We start from the raw sequence: 25,772 nt of genomic DNA, 5'->3' as shown, positions 1-25,772 counted from the left end.
CAACATTTCCGAAGAAATTCGGGCTATTCCGGCCGAAATGCTCGAAAAAGTTGCCCAAAATTGGACTTTCCGAATGGACCACCTAAGACGCAGCCGCGGTCAACATTTAAATGAAATTATCTTCAAAAAGTAAATGTCATGGACCAATCTAACGTTTCAAATAAAGAACCGATGAGATTTTGCAAATTTTATGCGTTTTTTTTTTAAAAAGTTATCAAGCTCTTAACAAATCACTCTTTACTTTGAATCGTAAAAAAATTATCAATGAAATATTACAGAGCACCAGTAGTTTGAATAGCACTGAAAATTTAGAGAAAACAAAATCAATATTTCACATTCTTAACTCTCCCAGCTATGTAAGCAACAACAAAAACATCATCACCCGCATCCAGTCGTGCTTGGAGGCCTTCACCATGATCGGAGAAAGAGGGTAAGCAATAACACAGATTATATTTTTTTTTGTATGTTCTCTTATTGATTTTGTTTATGTTTTACTTGGAGAGACACCATAATTCAGAGGGAATCACAATTATCAACATATTTGAGTGTAACATTCATTCACTTGCATTTTTGCTTCTTACTCCATTTTTGTTAAATATCTATTGTGATACATGAGAATCTTATGATCTCTCTCCGATATTGATTACTTTGTTTTTGTGCCTCTTTGATAATTTCATTGCTTTCTAACCATGAGGTATTAATCCATTAAGAACCTCGATAAAATTTACTCCTAAATATTTGTATGCTCAGAAAAAAATAATATTTGTAGAACTTATTTAAGCATAAATAATATGTTTTATTAGAAATTTTCGGCATACCGAGTTTCTTTATTTAATATATATTGTATATTTATACCCTACAACACTATGTGTTGGGGGTATTATAAGTTTGATTGGGCCTAAAATTATGTAACACCTCGAAATATTGATTTCCCACATAGGAAAGTATATATGGATCTTCCTATCTCGCCGAGCTGAGTCGATCTAGCTATGTATGTCCGTCCGTCCGTCTGTCCATGTTAATTTGTAATCACTCTACAGGTCGCAATTATGGTCCGATCTTCACGAAATTTAAAATGGAGGTGGGGCTAGGGTCAGAATAGAACCCTATGTCTTAGGGGTTGAAATGGACCAATTACTGAAAAAATTCCTGATTTTGCACTTGCTCTATAGGTCGCAATTATAGACCAATCGACGCGGAATTGCGTATGTAGCTAGAGTTTAGGGCGTGGAAGAAGCCAACCAATTTGGGTGGTCATCGGATAATATTTAGCGGGTAAAATAGAACATATATTTTGTGTTGAAAAAATTCAACATTTTTCATTAAACCGCGAATATTTTAAATCCCGGCGAAATCACAAAGCCATGACAAGGTTACTTCTGATCTTTACATTGATGTTAACATCCAACAAAACGGATATATAGCAAATTATGTGCGATATATATGTTTATCAAAGAAGATATGTTTGAAAAATCTCTTATATGTCGAGAACGGCTGAACTGATTTCGACAGTTCTCATTAATTCAGAATGGCCTCTTGGCAGGAAAGGAAAAACGTCTAAATAACGCATACAAATATCTCTCTAAAGATGAAAATATTGATTTTGTAAAATTTTCTCATATTTTTTCAATTTTGTCATATTTTTGGCATATTTTAATTTTGAATTAAACATTTGGTAATATTTCTACAGCTAACAAAACTAAGTAGTTAGGATATCAGGATATCATATACAGATCGCATTTATGGCCCGATCCTTACGAAATTTTGCATGGAGATAAGATGAGGGTCAGAATAAAAGCCTATTCTTTTTGGAGATGATCGCCATATATTTAGGGGTTGAAATGGACCAAAAAACTGCAAAATTGTCAGCAGGTCGTAATTATGGGGGTTACCGGACATTGCAAAAGCCAAGCAGTTTTAGATGGCCATCCAGAAATATTCAATGTGTGAAGGAGTTTGCCAACTTTTATAGACAAAATACGAGAATTCACAAATACAGGAAAGACACACTTCTGACTATTTCGTTAACGCTGATTTCGTTGAAGAATATATTCAAATGTCTGTATCTCATATAGATGCGTTTCAGTCAAAAACCTATAATAAATGTTAATCTTTTTCCAATTCTGAGAGATTATAGGTCTTTGGGAAATATTGGTTCCAGATCTTGGAAGACCATTTAAGTGCAACATCTACCAATAAATTGGAAATGACAAATTAGTTTAAGTTGCTATTATTCGAAAATTAGAGAACGAAACCTGATGGTTTTCTTTTATTATTAGTCACAATATCTTGTGGAATTCTTTCGAGTATATCGCCTATATAAACTGTATCGTTTATTATAGTGTTGTAGGGTATTCAACGGTCGGCCTCGCTCGACTGTAGCCTTTGCTTACTTGTTTTTATAATAATTTTCATGATTTTTTTTAATATGAAATTTTGCCCTCCCATTAATTTATAAATATGTAAGGAATAATAATTGTAATACATTAATAGGAATTAGTACACATTTCAAAGTTTTGGCAATGTTAGAATTTTTTTTTTTAAACCAATATGCCATCTTTTTTAATATATTTTGAATAAACTATTATTTTGTATTCAACATGGAATTCTAAATAACTTGAAGTTTCTTACTTATATGGGTTAGTTAATAAGGAGTGACACACATTTAGGGGTTCTACCATAATTCATAAAGGCCAGTAGAAAAATGGTCGGCGAGGGTCATGAGGCCTATACTCTCAATAATATCAGAGAGTACATAAATCTATATAAGCATCGACTAACACCAAAACTACATATAAAATCACGGTTTTTCAGTTTTTTTTTTATCCAATTTTTAATTTTCTCTAATAACATTTTTCTTTCATTTTTTTTCCTTAATATTAAAATTAAATCCGGGAGTCTGTAATAATTATGTAATGTAAAAATGGTTTGGGTATGAGGAGGACGCGAACCCCCCAACCGACTGTAGCTAGAATTGCAAAGGCTCCCAAAGTCCGAACTCATCCCAATATCCTGAATGCATCAGATGTTTAGATAAATTGCTTTCACACGAATTAGTACGAGTTCATTACACCTAAGAAAATTGCGTAAAAATCTACCTACAAAAAAGTGAATATTTTTTGCTACATTTTTTCAATTTTTGTCAAATTTTTTATCGCATGCGATTTTTTCAATTTGATTTTCAGGGTGGGATAAAACAAGTTAAAAAGCAGTAAGTTCGTCCGGGCCGAACTTTTAATACCCTCCACCATTTGCAACGAATTTGGAAATTTTTAAAAAATAAAATCCTTAAAAAATTCTGTTAACATTTTAAAAATACCGAATATAGCCGTTATTTTGGAGTCTATACGACGTGGACATACTTAGGCATTGTTTGTCATAAGCCATTACCACATTCAAATTCGAAACTTGAAATAAACGGTGAATAATGTAGCTAAAATCATCAAAATATCGTATATAAGGAGGTGCCGTTAAATTGGAGCTGTGCGAAGACCTGGACCAGCATAGACAATTTTCTGTCACAGGCTGTAGCATCCATTACGAACTTCAAATACCACATCTCAAACAATTTCGGTGGGTATTGTACCTAAAATCGTCAAAATACCGAATATCGGGGTGTACCGTTATATGGGGGCTATACGAAGATGTGCACCTGCACCGACAATTTTCTGTCATAGGCTGTAGTATTCATTACGAACTTCAAATGCGAAATTTGAAACAATTCCGGTAAATAGGTTCGCTAAAATCATGAAAATACCGAAGATCGGGGGTACCGTTATATGGGGGCTATACGAAGGCGTGGTCCTGCACAGACAATTTTCTGTGATAGGCTGTAGCATCCACTACGAACTTCAAATACTAAAATTGAAGCAATTCCGGTAAATAATGTGGCTAAAATGATCAAAATACCGAATATCGGGGGGGGTGGACCTACATTGCCGTGGACCTACATTGCCCATTTTCAATACCAAAAGTCCTGCAGACATAGTACACATTTGAGTAAAATTCTATCAACCTACTTCATTTCGTTCGGAAGCTAGAGTGATTTCCACAGACGGACAGACGGATAGACGGACAGACGACATAGAATTTTATGCTGATCAAGAATATATATACTTTGTGGGGTCTAACATGTATATTTCGAGGTGTTACAAACGGAATGACAAACTTAATATACCCTCCATACTATGGTGGAGGGTATAAAAACGGGAACAACGTCAAACTCCATAATTTTTACATTTTTTTTTTTAATTTAGTGAATGAAAGCAAAAAATATCGGAAATAGCATGCAATTTTAGAATAAGTTTAGATTTGTTCGAATTGGTCACCTTTGGCACGATGTATGGCCTTTAGACTGCCAATGAAACCGTCACACGCTGCCCGAATGTTGCTCTGTGGTAGTTTGGCGAAGTGCTTGCTTGAGGTGATCGACACAATTTTTTAGTGCCAACCTTGCTTTCCAAAATACTACAGATACAGAATAGTAGTGCGCTGGAGATGAAGCGAGAAACCTCATTTTGTAACCATTCTTGGGTGGCGCGTGCTGAGTCCTGTTGGAATATCCAATGTCTGCGGCCAAAATGTTTGCGTGCCCAAGGCTTTTATACACCCTCCAGAATATTTTCGCGCTAATATTCGGCATTTATTTTGATGCCACGTTCGATTCATACGAGCGGAGAACGACCATCGGCTGTTATGGTGACGGCCCACACCATCACCATGGCCGGCGCATGAGTTCTGGTGGCCGGTCAACCAAAGGTGCACATTTTCAGCTGACCTCCTTGGCAAGTAAACACGATCCACGATCATTTTGTTTGTTTACAAACTGCTGGACAACGAATGTTTTCTCATCGGAGACGGAGAAAACCAAATTCGGCAGTTCATCACTCTCGGCCAAACCAAGCGAAGCTCTTTTGAGTCCATTTTCTTTCCGTTGCGGTGTAAGTTCTTGAACTTTTTGAAATTTCAATGGCTTTACCGCCCTGAGCTCACTTTTCAATATTTGCCGAAGGGAATATTTCGATATGTTCGGCTCACGAGCCATTTTTCGGCCACTGCGACTCTGGTTTGGACGGACCCATCTGGCAACGCCATAACTTTTGACAGAGATGTCACATCGCTTAATGACATACCGCGTTTGAAGCGTCAGTCCAAGCAGATTTTTGAAATCTGAAATCTGAAATAGTTGAAATTTACATTCAACAGAAGAAGTCAATTGTGAAAACTCAACGTGCTTTTAAAACATTAAAAAATGTGAGAAAAGCGCCTTCTAAGAACACCATTAAGCGTTTATACGAAAAATTTTCGAAAAGTCGACCAAGGCGATTGGCCGAGAACATCCTAAAAACGCCGTTCTCAGCAGTTGGGCATGGCTCGGTCCACTTTACAACGGATTATTAGCATTGATTTGCATTTGTTCCCGTACAAAATTCAATTGACGCAAAGAATGTTGCCTGCGGACAAGCCTCGTCGATTGGAATGGACACAAAGAGTCATCGAAATGGCCGAAGATGACGAGAAATTTTGGAACAAAATTATCATGTCCGATGAAGCCCATTTCACATTGAATGGGACCGTAAATAAGCAAAATTGCCGTTTTTACGCCACTGAAAATCCTCAAGAAGATCCTTCAAGAAGTGCCTCTTCATGACGAAAAAGTCACAGTTTGGTGCGGCGTTAGTGCGAAAACGGTCATTGGGCCGTTTTTCTTCCAAAATGAAAATGGCCATGCTGTTACCATCAATCAGGAGTGTTATCGCGACATGATGACCAATTTTGTGATGCCAATTATTCGTCGAAAGCGTATGAGGCAGTTCTGGTCTCAACAAGACAGCGCTCCACCGCACACAAGTCGCATAACAATCGATTTTCTGAAGAATTTGTTTCCGGGCCGTTTGATGGGTCCGTTGAACCCTGGACAACCCTGTACAGTTCACAGACTTTTTACACATTTCCAAAACCACCTTCACATACATATATCGAACATACTATTCAACCTTGATTATCATACCGAAGTTCAAGTTTTGAGCTCTTCTTAATAAATTTGTCGACAGTCGGGAAAAAATGTTCCTTACAATTTGGGGTGCTGCACCTGTGTGCCGACCGGCATTGTGCCCTTGAAGGCATTAGTCATAAGGTGTATTTGAGCCCCTCATCTTCATAATATCGGTCGATGGTTGTGTTTCTTTGTTTGTTTTTTGATTCGCAAATTGAATGAAATCTAAAAATCCCCGCACCACACAAACTGCACATAAAATGGAGTCCGTGGTGTAGATTATTACAGCAAACAACAATAACACATGTGAATGTGTCTGCATCTAAAAAACAAAACAAAAAGTCTTCGAAGGTGGCATGATCAAAGCCTGATTATGACCAGTTGTGTATGTATGTGTGTGACAGATAGATGTCATCCACCCTTGTGTATGCCGTTACATGTTATTGTACACAATATGTAGATACATATCTAGGGAGAGTGCGGCGGCATAATGATCGTAAACTGGAAAAAATTGTGAAATTCTCCAAAGAGAGATGAAAGAGTGACACTTGTCGAAAGCTCAATGAAACCCCACATTCGAAAACGCCAACATTTGCTCTGCTCCAGAACTTCAAGAATAAATGATATTTTCTTAATGATATCGCAAAAGAAAAATTGAAAAACTGGTAGATTCTGGAACATTGCTCTGTTAGTCCTTGAAAAAAAAGAGAAATATTTTGTATTTTCCTAAAAAAACAAAGGGTCTTCTGTAAGAAAACTTTATTATACCCTTCACCTTGGAAAGGAGGGTATATCAACTTGGTCACTCCGTTTGTAACATCCTTAAATAAAATTCTAAGTCGATTTAACGATGTCCGTCTGTCTGTTGAAATCACGATACAGCCCACATTATTTGACGTAGAGCGCCAAAATTTAGCAGAGCAATTTTTATTGTGTCTAGGATGGTTGGTATTGGTATTTATGCCACATTTTTTTCACGGATTTGTCTGAAAATTGGTATTTGTTGGTCATAATGGGTTCCAGCACCGGTGGCGAAACATTGCATGTATGGGTCCACGATTTGGTATAGCCCCCGTATAACGGTACCTCCCGATATTCGGTATTTTGATGGTTTTTACCACATTTTTTCACTGATTTGTCTTAAAAATGGTATTTGTAGGTCATAACGGATCCGTGTGCGTGTGGCAAAACATTGCAGGTATAGGTCCACGTTTTGGTATAGCCCCCGTATAACGGTACCTCCCGATATTCGGTATTTTGATGGTTTTTACCACATTTTTTCAAGGATTTGTCTAAAAATTGGTATTTGTTGGTCATAATGGGTTCCAGCACCGGTGGCGAAACATTGCATGTATGGGTCCCCGATTTGGTATAGCCCCCATATAACGGTACCTCTTGATATTCGGTATTTTGATGATTTTTGCCACATTTTTTCACGGGTTCTAGCTTCTTTGGCGAAATATTGCATGTGTAGGTCCACGATTTGGTATAGCCCCCATATAACGGTACCCCCCGATATTCGGCATTTTAATGATTTTTGCCACATTTCTTCTAATGTTTCCTTTACCCTAAGGTGGAGGGTACAAAAAGTTTGGCATGGCCGAACTTAATGTTTTTACTTGTTTTTTTGGTAGTCTTTGTCGCTCGAAGTCGGGAGGTCAGCTGAAAATGTGCAACTTCGGTTGGCCGGCCATGGTGATGGTGTGGGCCGCCACCAACCAACAGCCGATGGTCGTCGCTCTCCGCTCGTATGAATCGACCGTGGCATCAGAATAAATGCCAAATATTAGCGCGAAAATATTCTGGGGGGTGTATTAAAGCCTTGGGCACGCAAACATTTTGGCCGCAGACCTTGGACATTCCAACAGGACTCAGCACTCGCCACTCAAAAATGGTTACAAAATGTGGTTCCTCGCTTCATTTCCAGCGCACAATGGCCACCAAAATCTCCGGATACCAATCCGTTGGACTATTCTGTGTCTGGAGTATTTGGGAAAGCAAGGTTGGCACTAAAAAATTGCCAAAGTGTCGATCACCTCAAGGAAGCGACCCGCCGGGAATGGTCGAAAATACCGCATAGAAACATTCGGGCAAACTTATTCTAAAATTTGATGCTATTTCCGACATTTACTGCTTTCATTCAATAACATTTCAAAAAACAATTGTAAAAAGTTATGGCGTTTGAATGACAAAGCCAATATACCCTCCATAGAGTGGTGGGGGGATGTGGTATAAAATACAAAACGCCCTCGAACAAAATCAAACAGCCTCGAAATGTAATTCAGTTGCAAAGTATAATCCCCAAAAAGGGCTTACACTTTTCCCCGCCACCGCCCATTAAAAAGACAGACAAAAAAGTAAATGATAAGCCGAACATTTATTTCAGTTTTCTTTTCTTTTTTGTTTTCATTTTTCATAAATTGTAAATAATTTTTGCTAATACGTTTTAAGTAATAAACAAATATTTATTGTTCGTTAGTATTTTAATAAGTCACAGCCTTTTCCTTTGGTTTAACAATTTTGAAAAAAATAATAATCTTATTCTGGTATCAGTTCAAAAAATCGATTCTAAATGCATTTGGTATTATGACTTAACTAAAAAAGACAACAGATTACAAGTTAATTTTCAAAATATATGAAAAAAAAATTTTCTTTCCAAAAAATAATATAATAATAATAAATACACAATATAGCAGTGAAATAGAAGTTAAGTTCGGCCGGGCCGAACTTTGTAATACCCTCCACCAAATGGAATTGGAAATTGACTCAGCTAAAACAAAAAGGGGTCTGCTAATTCCGCTTTTTTTAGAAGTATTGTTATATGAAGGCTTTGAGAAAATGCGATTGGACCTGGATAGACCATGTTCTGTCTTGGGGGGTTTGGTTGCTAGAACCTATTATTAAATTTTGAAACTGAGGCTAATAATCTTCGAAATATATATATGGGTGGTACAATTATATGGGGACCATATATCGGGGCTGTGTTTTTGTAGCAGCTCATACTGCTGTGTTCGATCTGACTCTTCTCAATCGGTTTCTGCCTCTAAGTCCAGTCTCAAAGAGGATGCAACCTGTACGGCTTGAACGGTACAGAACGATACGGACTGCAGTTAGGTGAGTAGGTTTGGCTGGCCAGCAAAATAGGTGCAGTGTGCCATGTGGACCTGTGCCACAAGCTGGGCAGATGTTTCGCACATCGCTGTCGATCCGGGTCCAATAGGGATTGAGGCGGCAGCACCATCCATGCGATGGGAGGGCGATGATCTCCTAATACAGTATTCACTCTACATTCTTCCATAACTTCTGAGACCATAACTTCAAAGACCGACCTATGGTATTATAAGAGGTCAACAAGGCCACCTTGTCCGCTGCCTCCAAGTGCTGCCGGCTAGTGCCTGGAGGACCTGTTCATACTCTTCATTTTCTCATCGATAGCGCGGACGACTTGATCTCGGATTATCTCCCAATACTGTATTCACTCTATATTCTTCCATAACTTCTGAGACCATAACTTCACAGACCGATCTATGGCATTATAAGAGGTCAACAAGGCCACCTTATCCGCTGACTCCAAGTGCTGCAGGCTAGTGCCTGGAGGACCTGTTCATACTATTCATTTTCTCGCCGATAGCGCGGACGACTTGAATATCATGCTGTCGGGTGTGACCCCCCGCGTTTTTGGGTTAGTTAGTTGTTGTTGTTGTAGCAGTAATACATGCATGTGTTTGCGTTCTGCTAATCTGTTTCCAGCTCCAGGTTTAGAAATTCGGCTACTTTAACCGGCTGTAGCCAGAGATCTTCTGGAGTTAGTTGGGTAGATTTGGCTGTCCAATTAAAGAGGTGTAGCGTATTGTGCGGGCCTATATCGCACGCCGGGCAGGCGTCACGCACATCTTCATCAATTCGTGCCCAATACGAATTGAGACGACTACACCATCGTGAACGTAATTGCGCCAAAACTAACCTGGTTTGTCTAGGCAGCTGACGTTCTTCAGCTGCAATGGATGGGGGGTGGACTCCGAGGACGGCATTCACTTTATAACTGCTAATAGCATTCGCGACTGCATCGGTGTGAATGCCACTCAGACCTGCCTGATAGGCTTCTTGATCTATAGGTTCTCTCTTGTACCGCTGGACCTCCCTCTCTAGATCATGTATGTCCTTCCTGACACGCCTGGGTGGGGGAGATTTATCCACCATATGTTGGTTGGGATGACTCTCACGGTAACACCCAAGCAGGTACTGCAACGAAAGCATATGATTATGCTGACGTAAGGGAAGGACTTTCGCCTCCTCATGTAGATGGTCCACTGGTGTCATGAGAAGGCACCCTGTCGCAGTTCTCAGGGCAGTTAGTGGTTGGAATTATCTGACCCTTGACCTGCACATTCAAGTGCGTTCTCATCTCCGCAGACCATGTGGTAAATAGCGTGGCCGTTGATTAAGTGGCGTATATTTTTCATGGCGTCATGAGCTATCTTCTGGAGCTTGCGGTCGAACTTGAAATCGTCCATACGTTACGTTCTTTATGCCGTCTGTAAATCGAGAAATTCCGGAAAGATAGAGGTTAAACAATTCCGGAGATATCACCCCACCTTGGAAAACTCCCGCTGGTTTCTTGTTTTGGAGCACCATGTACGACTGACATATAGTTGACGTTTCAAACTTGGCCGGAGACAAGTTCTCTCTATAACCTCAAGCAGTGAGGCGTCGTTGACTTCAAAGAATGTTCCATGACACGGCTTCTTCTGGTTTAATCCTCGACTGTTACGTGTGAATATGGCGTGCATGATGTTGCTGGATGGATGGATGGAGTCCGTGTTGATGGTTGGCAACTGGATACGTTTCTCTGGTGCTGGGGAGGAGTAAAGACCCAAGAGCAAAATTGGGCTGTTGTACCCGGCCCATTTGCCAAGCTTCGAGAACATGGATGGGGATGGCTAGCGACAGGTATACAGTTGTTTCAACATTACCATTGAGATTTCGTCAAAGCGGACAGACAGACGGGCGGACAGACAGACAGACGAATGAACAACAAGGCTAAATAAATCTAGAGTTTTACGCTGATCATGAATTGATATACTTTAGGGCATAATTAGGGAGAGTATAAAATAGATTTTAAAACATGAGAGAACAAAATCTGGCAACGCTATGCCTGAGTAAAAGCGTAAAAAGTGACAGCTAATCATTTTATTTAGTTAGTGTGCGATACAATATTTTTTTAATTAAAAAGAAATGCTTGAACTGTATTTCTATGTATAAAAATCTTAAATTTGTTGGAGTTCACTCGGATTGTAATAGAAGTTCTTTATAATTGGAATCAACATCTATCCCGAATTCAAATGTTATAAACGTGTTGCTGTTGTTGAAGAAAATATTGCTGAATTCCAAAATAACTGTTGTTGGCCATTTGCTTTGAGTGCATATTTGGTTGTCTTATTTGCTGTTGTTTAAGTGGACGATGCCTCTAAGACTTTGTGTGACTCCTGTAAGGGTGCTATTGGCAAAGGTGGGTCCATTATGTGCAGAATATGCTCTAACTGGTTCCACTCAGAATGTGCTCATTTCTCGGCCAAAGATATAGCTGCATTGAAGGCGATTGGTAAATCAGTATATATATGTGGAAAGTGTGATCGGAACCTGGATAATGGTGGAAGGCGTCATATTTCTGATGATATTCAGTCCCTTAATAAGAAATTTGATAATTTCATCACCAGCAATCAATATGAGCAGGACTCAATCAAAAAAGTGCTGGAGGAAATAAAAACCAATATGACTGCTTGTCTCAATGATATGAAAAGAGACATACTAGAATGCAATAAGAGAATTGATGAATTTGCTTCCTTTTCTTCAAATATTTTGGACCTGCAAGTTGAGAACAATATCCTTCACCGCATGATATCATAATTAGTGGATTACCGGAAAATATTACTGATCTCTTCGGTGTGGCGGTTGGTCTGGCAGATCACTATAAAATGTCTATTTCCCCATATGATATTAACCATGTCTGTTACATGCAAAAGCACAAGATGTTACTGATAAAATTCAACACTGTAAGGGTACGAGATGCAATAATGAAGGGGTATTTTAAAGAACGCCAACTAAAGGTCTCAGATATTATTAAAGGTGATGGGTCGGACATTGAAAAGCGCTTATATTTGAACGACCATTTCCCACCTGCTGCGTCAAAATTAAACATGGTGTGCAGAAAATTGCGGGACAAGAAATTGGTTTCAAGGTTCAAGATTCTTAATAATGACAAACCGAGGGCTGTATTGCATCTTTCTGATGGAAAAAAGGTAATTCGAGACTATGATGAGTGCCTGATGCTTCTCAACAGGGGTGATGCAGTTTAATGGAGTTGATGTTTTAGTTTTCTTATCAAGTTCAATCTATTTACCTGCAACACTTTCTGATAAAGTATGATAAAATAATTCATTCGTTATAATATTAGTTCCCCTGATTAATTTGAAGAGCATAATTGAATTGTGTTGTATTGTAAATTCGAATTTAATTTTTAAGTATATTATTCTCTATTGATTTTTGATTGTCAAAGTATTAGACCCTCAAAAAATTCGATAAAATTCAACGAATTTAAATCAATTCTTTCTGATTCGCAATTAGATGCAATAGGCCTTTCAGAAACATGGCTAAAGCCTGAAGTGTCATCTCGGGCAGTTGACGTTCCTGGTTATAAAATTTACCGGAATGACCGCCGGTGCCTGAGGGGTGGTGGTGTGGCTTTTTATATATCTACTAAGTTAAAGCATAGCATTGTTTTTAAATCTTCAATTGTAGGAAAATGTGAGTCAATATTTTTAGAAATGTTTTCTGGTAATACAAAAATTTTGTTTGGAGTTGTTTATCTACCTCCTGTTGGGGATATTTCAACATTTGAGCAACAACATCAGAATCTATTTTTGAGATATTCCAATATAATTCTTGTTGGAGACTTTAATTGTGATCTGTTCAAACCCTCTCGTACTGCATTATTGAGAGCTATGTGCTTGAGATTAAACTTAAACGTTTCTCATAATGTAAAACCCACTCATTTTGATATTGCCCATAAAAGTACAAGCTTGATTGATTTTTGGTTGCTTAGTGATTTTACTATGAAATATTGTTCTCGACAAGTGCACTTTCCGTCTATGTCGCACCATGCGCTGCTTTTTGCGTGTTTTGACATAAGTATGAATGAAATGGAAGAAATAATTGAATACCATGATTTTGAACACATTAATTGGGATGGAGTATATGAATGCTTATCAAATTTTAATCAAACAGTGTATTATGGCGCCAACAATACTGATGGTAAATGGGAAATTCTATACAATTTACTTAAAGATCTTTATTATTATGTCCCAGTGGCACGTAGACATATTTCACCAAAAGCAGAAAGTTGGATTAATTGCAGAAATATTTTATCTGCTAAATCTTTAAGAGATTGCTCTTACAAGGCCTATATAGAAAATCCTTGTCTATCAAGATGGGTAGTGTACTGCAAGTATCGTAATAGGGCAAAGAGAGTAATACGTAATGAGAGATTTAAGTATTACTCTAGGTATTTTCGTAACCTTAATACTAAGAGTCTGTGGCGCATTCTTCGAAAGCATGGTTGTACTGAGGACATTGATTGCAATTGGGAAAATTAAGTCCAAGTCTGTTGGCGTGGATAAAATATCTATTGAATTTGTTAAACTAATGTTTCCTTACATTTCTTATATGTTACTAGATTTAATAAATTCTATTTTAACGACTTCGGTTTTTCCCCAAAGTTGGAAACTAGCAAGGATAGTAGCGATACCAAAAGCATCCATGGTACTGGGTCCTGAAGACTTGAGACCGATTGCTATACTCCCTGCGGTGTCTAAAATCTGTGAACACATATTAAAAAATCAGATTATGTCACACACTAGGCCTTCAATTTTCGAGGGTCAGCATGCCTTTCGGCGTGGACGTAGCACAACTTCTTTACTTTTACACTTGACTGGGTCCATTAGGAAGGATCATAATGAAAATAAAATTACTGCACTTCTTTCATTGGATATGTCTAAGGCTTTTAACTCTATCTCCTATAATACTTTAATATATAAACTTAAAAATTTATTCAATTTTTCTTCTTCGGCCTGCAAAATGATAATGTCGTATATGAGTGGCAGATCGCAATATGTTGAGATGAGTGGAGTCAGATCTAGTATTGTTTCTCTAACATGTGGAGTGCCACAAGGGTCTGTTTTTGGTCCGTTGCTGTTTATTCTTTATATTAATGACCTCTCAGAGCATATTAATCTTAATATCTGTTCATTATTCATATTTGCTGATGATGTAATGCTACTTTTCAATTCTGAAGCAAATAACATGGATTGTTTAAAAAGAACAGTAGATTCCTGTTTAAATGATATCCTTGGATGGAATAATTATAATTCTTTACAGATTAACTCGCGGAAATCGAAAATCATTCTTTTTGGTTCTCATGATCAGGATATTGAGATTTTTATAGGTGATTCCAGAGTTGATGTTGTTGATAGACATAGGTGTTTGGAAGTTATTTTGGATAATAAGTTGAATTTTGGACACCATATTGACCACATAGACCAGTAGAATTTATTTAATTTTACATAAATTGTATTCTATCAGCATTTATTTACCCTTATGGGTTAGGATAAAAATTGCTCGAGCACTTATGATGCCGTATATGTTGTATGCATTAGAAATTATTTCTGGAACATCAGAATATAATTTTCACAAATTTGAACTAGTCTTGAATATGATTGTAAGATTTGTTTATAATGTTCATATTCGAGAGCATATATCTAATTTTGTTACAAGTTTTTTAGGATCTTCGTGGCGAAAATATGTGAACTTAAGGAATATAATATATTTTTACAGGGTTATTAAAACAGGTATACCCTTTTCGTTATGCACGCTGTTTACTTTTTCGCAATCTAGTAGGAGCGCGCAGATCAATATACCTCTAATTCATAATTCCTTATTTGAGAAATCATATGTCGTGCGTGTTGCGCGAAGCTGGGGAGCCAATATCATTAAATTAGTTTACATTATCTGGATTATTGTAATGCTTTGTAATACTTTATATTAGGCCATGAAGGCTTCTGTGTTACAAGTGAAGATATAAATAAATAAATAAAAATAAAAGATTATAAATGGTATTAATAACAATAATAATGCCAAGTAGGGATGGGCGGCAGCGTTGTTTTCCATTATCTTGTTGTTGTTGTGAGCATTTTTCATTGTGTTCGTATCAGTCTTATAAAATGTTTTTTCAATTCTAGGAAATTTGCCTGGTTCAGCAGGATATTGAGAAGTATAGGCAATTTCGAATTGGATCCCTGCATATTCCGTTGTCGTGGAAAGGACGACTTCTTCCTCTTCTTCTTTCATAAATTCTGTTGTCGACGACAACTGATAGTCGTCGGGTGTTGTTTTATGATCGTCGTTGTAAGTCTTGCATTCATCTGATTTGGCGCACTTGCCAGTTGAGGGATTGACGCAATGGCAATTTAGCCTTGTTTTCTGAAAAGGTGGGGCGAATCTAAACTGCAAAACTAAGACAAATGCTGCTAGTATTTTCAAACTTCTTGGAACGGCCATATTTTTGCTGTTGTGGAGGACTACGGCACAATAGACTGTGCTTTGTATCTAAGTTTTATTTTGAAAAAAAAAAAAAAAATGAAAATGTTATTAAAAACCAAAAAAAAAAAAAATATTTTCAAATTACAATATTAAAACAATATTCGAAACATGAAATATTGAAATCAGAAACAAAGTTTCAAAAATTAACTTTTGTCACAAGCCATTACAATATTCAAATGCGAAACTTAAAAAAAAAATAATCGGTGAATAATGTATCTAAAATCACCGAATATCTGTGCCGGTATATGGGGTCTATACGAAGACGTGGACCTGCACAGACAATTTTTTGTCATAGACTGTAATATCCATTACGAACTTCAAATACGAAATTTGTTACAATTTCGGGTGAATAATGTCGTCTAAAACCGTTAAAGTACCGAATATCGGGAGGTACCGTTATATGGGCGCTATACCAAAACGTGGACCTACATCACCCATTTTCAATACCAAAAGTCCTGCAGATATAATACTCATTTGAGTAAAATTTTATCAATTTACTTCGTTTAGTTCGGAAGCTACAGTGATTTCCACAGACGGATAGACGGTTAGCACAAATGTTTGTATGTGTGAATTCTGAATCTATCGTAATGTTTATACCCACAGCCATATGGCTAGAGAGGATATACACTGGTGGCCAAAACTAAAGCAACTTAAATCGCAAAGACAATGAATGTCCTGTAACTTTTACAAAAATAAACAAATCGTAATTATTTTTCCAGTTTTAAATGAGGGGTTTAATTAACTTTTAAGAAACTTAAAATAAATATACAAAAATAATTTTGAACGAAAAATAATATGTGGAAAACTAAAATGACCCAATTTTTGCTTGGTCAAAACTAAAGCAACTTTTGATTTTTTATTTTAAAATAATTAAATTTTGGCTAACAGTCAATAGCATAACCATTATTTTTGATACCAGCTGCACACCTACGAGGCATTGAATCTATAACACGCTCAATTTGATCCTTGGGTGTGCTTTCCAAGGCACCCCGAATTCTTTAGAAAATGTTGTGCTTATTTATTTCCGAATCTCTCTTGATCTTCCTATCTACGATACTCCAAAGGTTTTCTAAGGAGTTTAGGTCAGGTGATTGTGCCGGCCATAACAAAACATGAATTTTTGACTCCCGCAACCAATATTTGACAAGTTTTGATACATGTTTGGGATCATTGTCATGCTGAAAAACCCAAATCAGCCGAATATTTTACTCAGCGTAAGGGAACAACGTGATGTCCAACACATCTTTGTAAACAAACCGATCCACAACTTCCTTTATTTTATGGATAGGCCCAAGTCCATAGAAAGAAAAACAGCGCCACGCCATTTTTGACCCTCCCTCATGCTTCACTGTACCTTTGCAACATTACGGCTTGAGTCCTTCATTTTTTGGTCTTCTCACCGTAAAATTTTTCACGTTTGAGCCTTTAATATTAAACGTAGACTCATTCCAGAAATAATGTGTTTTCCATTGAGCTTGATTCCACTTAATATTATCGTTTCCGAAAGCCTTTTTGATTTTTTCAGATATAAATGGTTTTTTGATGTCTTACGGGCATGCAGACCAGCTGCCACTACTTGTCTACGCACTGATCTCGAGCTTATATCCAATGATTGCTCTCTCACCAATCCAGTTGAACTCTTAAATAGTTGTTTTTTTTATTTCTCTCACAATTTGTGGATCAGTGCGGGCTGAAGTTTTTCACGCCCTTCATCCGTTATAGACTGTTACTACTGATCCAGTTTCAAAAAACCGACTTACAGAAATAATAATGAAATCACATAAATATTTATGAAATATTTCTCGGAAATCATTTTCTGTAATATGTTGTTTTGATAGTCACTGATAATTTGCTGTTTTATTCAGGTACTGTATTTGCTTTTAGCCATTTTTAAAATTTTTTTGGGCAGTACCTAAAAAACGAAAAGAAAAACACATACTGTTTTAAAAAACTTCTCAAAAAGGATTTATGACAAGCGAAATTGTCGAAGGAAGCAAAAAGCGATAAATATCACAGTAAAAACAACTGAAATTGCAGCGGTTATATGAATGTACAACAGAGTTGCTTTTGTTTTGTCCAAGCCAAAATCGGGTTAATTGACTTTACCAAACATTATTTTTTATATAAAAATGAATTTTGGTTTTATGTTTTAGGTTTTTAAAAAGTGAATAAAGTGCCTAATTTAAAACAAGAAAAACTTTCTCATTTTCTTTATTTTTGAAAAAGTTACAGGGCATTCATTCTCCTTGTAATTTCAGTTGCTTTAGTTTTGGCCACCAGTGTATATCATTTGATATGGCCAAAACGTACCTCATTGAAATCACGGTTTTGAACCTTAGGTATCTTTGAACCAAATCCGTTTCAATACATTTGGAGTCGATCTAGCGATGTCCGTCCTTGGCGATGCTGATTCGGTAAATGTTAAATTGGCACAAAGTTCAAGTTTGGACAAAGATGATGAGACAGTCATTATTAAAATGCTAGAGCTTATCCCCTAACATTCGCCTGCCGTTGCCTAAATGCCTTCACCAAGGCCAGTCCTTTGTGTGGACAAATACAGTTGTCCATGTCGGCCGATGTACCATTGGTGGTTGGGTCTCGTAGACTCAAGATTTGGGTCATATACGTTATTATTTGGCGCCTAAAATTGAAGACGACGAAAGTTAAGCAGTTCAGGGGAGTGAAGTGTACAACAAATAAGTAGTGTTGTTGTAAGTTCCGATACATGCGTATGGACTTGTATGTATTTGTTGCACAAAGACGAACAACAAAGCTATGAATATTAAGCAACACAACAAGTATACAGACGATACTAACGTGTTGCTAATAAGGCACTGGTGGTTAAGGCTTCAATAAAACACTTGTTTTGGAACAACTCTAGTTTAGTAAAATCTCTTCGATTTTTTCCAGAGGTAGGTATTTTTATCCTGATTCCGGGAAACTACTTTTTTCTTGGGGGACGGACCCGGGACCCCAGATTTTTTACCCGAAAATCCGGGTTTAAGACCCGGCCTGGACCTGGACCCGGACCCAATTACCCAATATATACAATATAGGTATCGTTGAAAGCTTATGAAAATACCTATCCAACAAGTGTTAAGGTTCGGAGGTTATAGTCAAATTATCGATTTGTTGGACCCATATTTTTTATAAAACCCCCAAAAAGTCCAAAAAGGGCCCATTATGGGCGTCGTCAAAGGCAATTTATAGCTGATACTCTCACCTTTCCAAAATGCTACAATTTATGCAAATACCTTTTTCGGGTCCAGAGATATGGGTCTTTCCATCCGCATAACCCAATTCTAACCAGTCTAGTCGGGGTCCTGAACCCGTCAAATTTATTCGCCAAAACAATTCTTTTTGTTGTTGCAAAGTTTAGCTTTTTGCTTCTTCTTTCTTAGTGATCGTTCTTCTCTGATGACAATAATTTATTGTTGAGGTATCGATTGTTGGCTTGTCGGTGTTATGTACCAGGAACCTCAACAACGAATATTTATTAATTTTTAAAAAGTTCTTATCGTAAAACACTTTTAGTGAACAAGACATAAACAAACTTTGTTTTTGTTTTGTATTCATTTAGGGCGAATTTTTGCATTACAACAACTTGTTTTGACATTTAAAGGTGCCGTCAGTTGGGGCGAAGCCGCTACCTAGTAGATCTATCTTGATAAGTGAATTATTGCGACAACAAAAGATATTACATGTATTTTCTAGCACATCACACATTTTTCTTAGTTATCGTCCGGATTTCTGATTTCTGTTTTCAAATTTCACATTTTTTTTCTTTTTTCCTTATATTGTTTATGTTTTTTTTTAACACAAAAACGATATCGGCACACTCTTACCAGCAACGATTCTTCTAAGAAGAAGAAACGAATCAAACTTTATTTCACAAATTTCGCTTCAACACGTTTTCACACATCAACGGAGAGGATCCAACTCTAACTGAATTAGCGATCACGGCAAGTACTACAAAAGCAGCTATGAACACTCGACAGTGTTGCCAGTATTGAGGAATTTTCCCCAAAAAGGGGATGGTTTTTTTAAATTGGGGAGGAAAAATTCAAGTTGGGGACTTAAGGATTTATTGGGGATCTTTTTAAAAAATTGCGGAATTTGTGAGTTTTTTTTTTTGCAATAAAAATTCTAACTACCTTGCCTATTTTAATATTTACATTTATGTTACACATTCGTAACGCATCAATAAAATACGTTCCCCATTAACCAGACAAAGCTGTTATAAGCTGTTACAGTGGAATAAGAGTATCGGTTGCAGTGACGTCAAAAAAGGTATATTTGTAGAACAGTTACATTGATATTTGCATTCAGAGTGCTAAAAGTTGCATGATTTTTTTACATAGAGGGTGCCAACCAGCAATGCATGTGTAGAACGCGAACTATGAACTCAGTGAAAACCAAACTTAGAAATAAAATGCAGTATGATTTGTTGGAAGCTCTTTTGAGAAATATTCAAGTAATTCCATTTGCTGCAAAAATTTTGAGAATTTATATAAACCAAATGAGACTGAAAATGCTGACGATTTGGAATTTGAAGTTTTTGCAAATTTAAAAAGTCTAGTCTATGATATTAAAATGTTATATTTATTTGTTATTTTCTATTTTTATGTTATTTTACATGTATAATATGCAAGATAAACTATCTGTGAATTGAATTCTTATACAAATATATTTTCAAATAAATTTACCCTGTTCGTTTTTTTGTAAAATGCTTGGGGATTTTTTGAGGAAATTGAATCAAATTTGAGGAGATTTGGGGAAAACGTTTTTTGATTTTGGAGACGAGAGACAGAAAAATACTGGCAACACTGATTGAGAGAACTGTGAATGTGAGTAAAAAGAAGAAAAGCATTATAGAGTTCTCATCGATAAGCAAAAAACGAGAGATAATAATAAAAAAAATAAACACACCGACTGCAAGTATGCGAGGAAGCTGATGAAGTTGGAATTGAAAATATCATATTTTTAAATTTAAAATATTTAATTTAGCTAACTCCTGCTTTGCATGACCAAAACTAAGGTAAAGAAGTGTAAATGAAAATTAGTTTTTTTTTTTTTTTTTTTTGAGGAAATTGAATCAAATTTGAGGAGATTTGGGGAAAACGTTTTTTGATTTTGGTGAAGAGAGTCAGAAAAATATCGACAACACTGATCCGTGGAGTCCGTACTCCAGCAGGTTGTCTTCAAAAAATGGCATTGTTTTTTCAATTAATTAATCCACAATTTGAGAGCAGTATTTATTACTGCAAGTAAATATAATCAAATTCGGCATAAAACAACTCCAACCACTTGTGGAGATAATTTGCACACGAATATAAATACAATAATAATTTATTAAAAAACTAAGGCACAAAAAAAGGTTTTAAGCAAAAGAATAAAAGTCTGTTAGAAAGAGAGAGAGAGAGAGAGATAGGGGAAATTAACCAGCAGTGACATTACAAATTAGCCAGCATAAAAAATCATTGACGCCGACGCCACACAGCACCGTGCCGCGCCGGCAGTTGGCCACAATCAAATCGTTCGTTTGTATTTTCACTTTAGTATGTAAACACACTTTCTGCAATAATCGTTTCACTAGATTTGTTTAAAAAAATCACAAAAAATAAATAAAAGTAAAGCAACAATAAAATCTAGAGATGTTTTTTTCTGTTTACCATAATATAATTAGCTTACCTTCTACTAATATATTCCAATATACATATTTTCTATGCACACACACACACACTGACTCACGCGAACGCACGCACTCTTGTTTTGTCCAATTGGGTTTGTTACACTTGTTTTTTTTTTTGTTGCTGTTGTATGGTGTAGCACAAAGAATATGATGACGTGACGCGACGTTTACAACCACATTTAATTCATTTTATTTTCCTTTTTGCACAAATCTTATTTACTTGATCATTTTTTTTAATTATTTCCAATTAATATGGATAGCTATATATATATATATTATATATGTATATATATTTGTGAAACATGTATTGTATTTCTACATATGCGATGAGATTTCCAGACTCATAAACAAAAGACGATCCTATTGATGGTCACAAATACATTAACATCCACCTCTAATTGGAGGACGTTGTTTTATTTATGCTAAATCAATTTTTTCTTGCTTTACACGGCAATTGGCATTTTTCTTTTACTCTATTCTCTTTTACATTATCATTTTATTTGCAATTTTAATTTTTCTTCTTCTTGTATTTTTTTCACTTATTCATTTCTTTAATCACCACATACACCTTCTTCCTTTACTACAAAACAGATATACATACACACATTTTAACAAAAAAAAAATGCACAATTATTATTTGCTTTGTTCTGCTTTTTCTTCTTTCGTTTGGCAAAAAATTTTTAATTTTTCTTAGGGAATTCTTTTTGGGGGGCAATCGAAAGAATCGGCCCAACACACAAGGCGAGCGAGAGGGATGCACTGTCTTAAAAAAAGGTGATTGCTTTTTCACACTACCGTTGTTGTTGTTTCAACTCGTTTGTTTTTAAATTTGCGACTATCCTCTTTTTGCTACTATTCTCTGAGTTTTATTTGAAAGAAAAAACAAAACAAAAACAATTGAGTATAAAATTAATTTCACTAACGTAATCTCTCTTTACGACGGACGACGGCGACGGAGTAACGCACATTCGACATTCGTAACTCAACTGTATACCAACAAAAAAAAAGAACCAATGCATTGCCCAAGGTAGATGTACTAGAAATCGCATCAGCCCAGCTGACGCGGCACCATTAAATGTCAAAACAAATTGTTGTAATGAAGAATTCACCCTAAATAAATGCAACAACAAATTTGTTTATGTTGTATATATGAGGGTTAACCCACTGGATTTGGATTTAAATTGTCATATCCATTACTTTTACTTCAAATAAATCCTCTCGAAGTAGGTTAACCCTACAAAAAGTTCTAACGTAAACATGGCATAAGGGTCTAAATATATAAGAAGCTTGAAGTCATGGCTAGGCATATTTTGCGACATTTCACAAAGCGATTACAGAGCCGCACTAAAATCCAGCCGTCGTTTTCCATTATAATTTGACATTAATATGCCTAGCCATGACTTCAAGCTTCTTATATATTTAGACCCTTATGCCATGTTTACGTTAGAACTTTTTGTAGGGTTAACCTACTTCGAGAGGATTTATTTGAAGTAAAAGTAATGGATATGACAATTTTAATATAACGGGACCTCTCGATATTCGGTATTTTAATGATTTTTGCCACATTTTTTCACGGATTTGTCTGAGAATTGGTATTTGTTGGCCCTAATGGGTTCTAGCTCCTTTGGCGAAACATTATATGTATAGGTCCACGTTTTTGTATTGCCCCATATAGCTGTATTTCTCGATATTCGGTATTTTGATGATTTTTAGCACATTTTCCCAAGAATATGTGTAAAAATTGGTATTTGTGGGTCATAATGGGCTCTAATGTTCCCTTTACCCTAAGGTGGAGGGTACTTAAAATTCGGCCCGGCCGAACTTGATGTCTTTTTTACTTGTTGATATTTTAATATTGGTTACAGCTGATGCATCTACCTTTATTAATCTAGCATTTCATTCACTGGGGCGAATTCAGCATTACAACAAATTGTTTTGACATTTAATGGTGCCCTCTGCTGGGCTTATGCGACTACTTAGTAGATCTGCTTTGTGGATCATGTTTCTCCTTCACAATTCGAGAAAAGTCATATTCGAGTTGACATTTGGACACCAGGCCGAACAAAATTCTTCTGACGGCGTCTTTTAAGTGTGAAAAAGAATCAAAGGTCTTTGGTATGTGCAGCAAAAAAATCTCAAATTGTAAGGGTATCTCAAAGCAGTTAAGGAATTTTGACGTCGTTGTGAAATTTTGACGTAATGTGAAATTAAGAAGATAACCTGGTGCAATCATGTTTATACATTTTTTCAAAACTATGTACAGGGCATGGTAGAAGAATATAGGTAGACGCGTCGACACAGCTGCTGGGACAATGAACTGTCAAACCAATTTTGGAATTGAAAATGTTGAATGAAAATTTATTAAAATTTGTAAAAATTGTTGGAAAACGCGAATTATTATAGCCTCCGAATGACGAAGTATAAGAAAACATATAAAAATCTACTAATATTTGAAAAAATATTTAAAGTTTTTTGACATATCAATGCTCCCAAGCGTTGATGCATCTACCTGTATTCTTCTGCCATGATACAGGGTAACATAAAAAACTGCAACAAAGTCAAACACCATAATTGTTACATTTTTTCAATTTTATTGAATGAATGCAGAAAATGTCGGAAATAGCATCAAATTTTGGAATAAGTTTAGATTTGTTCGAATTGGTCAACTTTGGCACGAATTATAGCCTTCAAACGGCCAATGAAACCGTCACACGCTGCCCGAATGTTGCTCTGCGGTATTTTAGGCCATTTCCGGCAAAGTGCTTGCTTGAGGTGATCAACACTTTGGTATTTTTTTAGTGCCAACCTTGCTTTCCAAAATACTCCACACACAATAGTCCAACGGATTGATATCCGGTGATTTTGGTGGTCATTGTGCGCTGGAAATGAAGCGAGGAAACTCATTTTGTAACCATTTTCGGGTGGCGCGTTGGAATGGACCTGTTGGAATGTCCAAGTTCTGCGACCAAAATATTTGCGTGTCGAGGCTTTAATACACCCTCCAGAATATTTTCGCGATAATATTCGGCATTTATTATGATGCCACGGTCGATTAATACGAGCGGAGAGCGACCATCGGCTGTTATGGTGGCCCACATAATCACTATGGCCGCCGCTTGAGTTCTGGTGGCCACTGGCCAACCGAACGTGTACATTTTCAGCTGACTTCTCTGCCAAGTAAACACGATCATTTTGTTTGTTTACAAACTGCTGGACAACGAATTTTTCTCATCGTAGACGGAGAAAACCAAATTCGGCAGTTCACCACTTTCGGCCAAGCAAGGCAACTCTTTAGTTTTTTTTTGAGTATCACGGTAACGGTAACGAGCGTTGGTACGAGACACAAAAGATTTATTTACATTAAAATGCTGAAGTGCTCTAACGATAGCCATTTGTGGTTTTCCAGCCAAATATAAGGAAATCACACTATCACGCTTGAATTCCATCACGAATAACTATTTTTCTGGAAAACTCTCTCCAAATGCTTTTGTACGCTTGTAAACAATATAATGAGCTGTCACTGGAATGATTTTAACATCGGTCGGACGAGTGGGAGAGCTTAGAAATGACAGCAGTCTGAAGTTGGTTGCAGTTTTTTAATCTCATCCTGTAATTTAAGCATAAATTTTACGAACGAACAACGCTCACAAATAATTGAATTTTATTGTCAAAATGCGTGATCTATCAAGAAGGTGTTATATTCGGCCCATGCGTCGTTATGATGGGGTTCGACACTAGCTCAGGAGGGAGCGAATATCCGAGGGGCTCTCTACCCTGCCACCATTAACCGTAGCCAATGAACACTTAAGGAATTTGAAATAAAATAAACACAAACAAAAAACGGATAACAAACTTACACAACATGCGGCTATGGCACAGGAGCTTGATATTTAATACTCCCCCACTATGGCCACCCATCCTTGAACCTTTAGTCCAAATACACTAAACACTTTTAAGGGCCCCAAAAAGCCACACACACACACTTTCTTATAACTTACCCTAACCTCAGCACAACATATTAACATAACTTGAAATACTAAATTTTTGACGTAAATGGGAAACAAGTTGTACTGTTTTGTGATAAACCTACTATTTTAGATTCTCTTTATATCTCGTGGAATAATCCCGAACTTCCATTCCTGTTTCGCCGGCTTTTTCCCAATATAAGAATTAAAAAAATAAAATAAACATAGCCAACTGTTGCCTATTTAAAAGTCATTTTGACACTCTGGTACAGAGTTGCATTTTTCCTAGCTTCTTGAAGTTGAGAAACCTTTCTGGTTGAGCCATTGTACCATGCTTGGTACAATGAAGACAAGGTAGGCTTAGGTGGACAAAGGCACAAGTAAAGAGGACTACCTGCATTGATTGCGAACAAATTCAGCATGTTATCAAATGAACAAAATAACTTGTTGCATTAATTTTGAATAA

The 25,772-nt window shown here is 36.7% G+C and overlaps 1 protein-coding gene across 1 annotated transcript in view; it reads right to left on the bottom strand.

Annotated features, from left to right (window-relative positions):
- Positions 1-22,342, bottom strand: part of LOC101890266 (AF4/FMR2 family member lilli) — a 126,444-nt gene extending 104,102 nt beyond the window's left edge. The window contains exons 1-2 of the mRNA XM_059125937.1: positions 22,265-22,342; positions 21,341-21,921 (exon numbers count right to left, since the gene is read on the bottom strand). The gene's annotated coding sequence lies outside the window, so the exon portion shown is untranslated. The remainder of the gene's footprint in view (positions 1-21,340; positions 21,922-22,264) is intronic.
- Between the last annotated feature and the right edge of the window lie 3,430 nt (positions 22,343-25,772).

This window comes from Musca domestica, unplaced genomic scaffold, assembly GCF_030504385.1.
Source record: "Musca domestica strain aabys unplaced genomic scaffold, Musca_domestica.polishedcontigs.V.1.1 36, whole genome shotgun sequence".
Classification (NCBI taxonomy): domain Eukaryota; kingdom Metazoa; phylum Arthropoda; class Insecta; order Diptera; family Muscidae; genus Musca; species Musca domestica.
Note: the sequence above shows the minus strand (reverse complement) of the source record. Positions and strands in the feature narration are given on the sequence as shown.